The following is a 3,588-nucleotide window of genomic DNA, read 5'->3' as shown; positions in this document are numbered from 1 at the left end:
GGTCAGCAGCACACCATCCCCACCATAAACAGTGTCGGTGCTGCACTGATTGCCCTTCCTGAGACGCCGGATGGTGGACCAGAATCGCCTCAAAGCCGTGTGAAAGTCTTTCTCCATGGCCTCTCCAAACTCCTCCCACGCCCGGGTTTTTGCCTCAGCGACCACCCGAGCTGCATGCTGCTCATGTCATTCCATGCTTTAGTATAAACATAGAAGAAAGACCTCTGGCCGTAACAGTTTTTAAAAGTCAGTAATATCAGTTGTCCTTTTGTAACAGATCTAGTTGAATGCTTTTAGAGTGCATKCTTTCACTCTGAGCAGGAAATGAGTTCCATCAGTTCCTCTGCAGGATTATTAATCCAGCAGTGTTCCTAACAACAAACCCTGCTTTAGATGACTGTTTGAGTTTGGCTCTGGTCTCCTCCCACACGGTGGCGCTGCAGACCACCGGATGCTTGGCTCTGATTGGCTGAATGACTGCCTCCACCTGGTACCAGTGCTCCTGCTGCTCCATCTGCCTTTCATGACCCAGCGTGATTCATGGTTTGTTCACCGAGCAAATTAATTCACACATTCCCAGTTTCTGCTCCCTGTTTGTTCAGAACTCCTCTCCTGTTCTCACGTTTCCTGTGCCAGGGGAAGATCTCACAGATCTAACTCAAACTGTTTCACAGATAGAGAGCTCTGGAGTGGTAGTAGCTGAGAGTCGTCCTCAACACGCACTCTGAGCATAACAAGAAATATTCATCTGAAACTACAGCACTCCTTCAGGAGTGCACAGAGTTTCAGCTCAGAATGTGTAAAAGCTGAACACTTGGTGGCCATCTTGGATTTTTTAAATTTGAATATAGAATTTGACGGGCATCACTCTCAGCTCAACACACTAAATTTCAGCTTAACATCTCTAAAAACTACTATGGTGGGCAGCACTAATTTAAATACTAGCACCAACCCTAAAGCACTAACTCAGATATTTAGGTCCCCTAATTCTAAAGCACTGATATAGCAAAAGCTAATTCTAAAGCATTAAAATAACCCAGTTGACAGATGAAACCTTCTTCAGTCAACATGAGACAATATTTACTGTGTGAAGAATGTTGTCACTTAGTGACCTTGGTGGGCCAGATGTGAATCACCTGCAGGCCATGTTTGGCCCATGCACCTTGAGTTGTAGATAAGTGACACATATGAACAAATGATTGACAGCTTTCACCTTCAACTGTGAACAATAATGTTGATCAATAACATTTAAAGACCTCAGTTAGTAAATGTAGCCCATAAATTTAACAAGTGCTAATCCACTAATGAATTTAAAAGACATGTTTTATGAAATTGAGTCCACTTTGTGCTATGTTTTCATGGTATATGTTTTGTTTTTATTTATTTTGTATGTTATGTTTTTATCTGATATATTCTCTATGTTATATGTTGTTTGCATGATGTTTTGTTTCTCCTTCACCTTTTCCTTATGGGTGTCTCTGGTACCCGCCAGGCTGACATTGTTAATAAAAAGTTCTTCTTAATGTCTTGCCTGGTTTAATAAAGATTAAATAAAAACAAATAAATTAAAAATAAAAATAGCAAAAGCCCTAAAGCACTAATCAGGAAATTAGTTCCCATATTAGTGCTTTAGAGGAACTGTGCCCACCACTATAACATTTTTTAGCTTTATGTGACTAAAACTGGCTGAAATGTATCTCTTTCTCACATTAGCATTAGCACTCCTCAGGGATTGCTCTTGGCTACCAACATAACAAGTTTCAGTTCAATATTTCTAAAATACGGCCGAATTATAACTATATAAAATTAGCTTTGGTGGCCATCTTGAATTTTGTATTCAAATTTTTTTAAAGATTATCCATGGCTACTATAACATTTTTCAGCTATGTATTTAATGGCTGAATTTTAGCCCTTTGCAAAATTAGCATTAGCTGTTATTTTAAATTGGGWCTAGCAATCATTCTTGGCTTTGCCACAATAAATTTAATCTCGATAAGTCTTAAATTGGCTAAGTTATAGCAATTTAAAGTGATAGATTGAAATTTTAAATAGCGTTTAGAGTTTTGTAAAGATTGTTTTTGACTTTTCCATTTTGTTCGACTAAAAAAATGAATAATATACATGAAGGTTAGTTTGAAATTATAGCTAGCATTCAGCATGTTTTTGGATCATTCTTAGCTACTATCACATAAAACATCAGCTCAGTATGTCTTCAAACAGCTGAATTAGAGTAATTTGAAATTGGCCATCTTGATTTTTCAAATCTAGAGTTTTCTTTAAATTTATGTGCCCCTAAAAAGTATCTTTGCCCCCTTGCATAAAAGTCTACCTCCGCCCCTTCCTGACATGTTCAAATATAAAGAGAAGACAAAGAAAAAGCAGTTCAGGATGTTTCCAGTTGCATTACTTCCCTGTTTTATTGTTTCACAGCAGAAGGAACCAGCGTGGATTGTTTATAAGGCTTTTAGCGCCGCAGGAGCACGGAGGAAACCTTTAAAACCACACGTCAGCAGGCTTTACGAGACACTTGTGTGAGAAACAAGACAGAGAAGGATTTATAGGGTTGTAGATAAACGCGGGACACGAGGAGGCGGGGAGGCCGGCCACGGCTGCTCCCACGACTCCAGCAGCCCATCCTTCACYCCCAGCCACAGGATCAAATGCCAACGCCATCAATCGTCCGGCAAGCAGACGTCTGCAGCGCCGTGATGCTATTCCCCYCCTCAGGGAGCATATCAATAAAACAAAACAAGATATTGGACAGAATTGATTGCCTCCCTTCAAAGATCCTCCCTCATCATCATCACCATCATCATCATGTGTGTTTTACTTCCCCTCCTGTGTGTGAAGCCCTCATTGTGCTCAGCTAGCACCCAGCAGACAGGCTTTGTAAACCTTTAAATGAAACAATAAATCTTTAGCAGAAGCTGGTCCAGCTGCAGAGCCGAGCAGAAACACCCACACACACATCATTTTCAGCTCAGATCATCCCGCAGCTTCACCTCTTTGACCTTTCACAACCATTAAACCACTCATTTACATTTACATGTTAACTACCGGGGCCCAGCTTCTGATAGCCCCCCACCTGCACAAAGGGACACCAGAGTCCCCCCAAAGCCCTCAGGAGTCCTGCTTTTGTCTGTTGGACAGGATGAAGTAGAGAGGAGTTTATCCAGTCAGGAGGTCAAAGTGTTAACACGCCTCCAACACGGGCCAACCACACAGATACTCTGGAGCAGCTGCTGATGGACGATCATTAAGGCCGCCATCTTGGTAGGTGCTTCCTGACCAGACCAGCTCTAGACCCAACGTTGCTCCTACTTTCATGATCAAATAACCGTTATTTATTTAAATGAGTCAGATAAGAACCTGATTACAGCTGAGGCAGAGTTCTGCCAATAATCTTTAATTAATAAAAGGACCAAACCTGTGAGGACACAGTGATGACCAGCTGACCTCAGATTTTTTTTTACATTTTTATTAGTTTAATTAAAACAAACAAACAAACAAACAAACAAACAAACAAACAAACAAACAAACAAACAAACAAACAAACAAACAAACAAACAAACAAACAAACAAAACAAA

Source organism: Austrofundulus limnaeus, unplaced genomic scaffold (assembly GCF_001266775.1).
Source record: "Austrofundulus limnaeus strain Quisiro unplaced genomic scaffold, Austrofundulus_limnaeus-1.0 Scaffold633, whole genome shotgun sequence".
Lineage (NCBI taxonomy): Eukaryota > Metazoa > Chordata > Actinopteri > Cyprinodontiformes > Rivulidae > Austrofundulus > Austrofundulus limnaeus.
Note: the sequence above shows the minus strand (reverse complement) of the source record.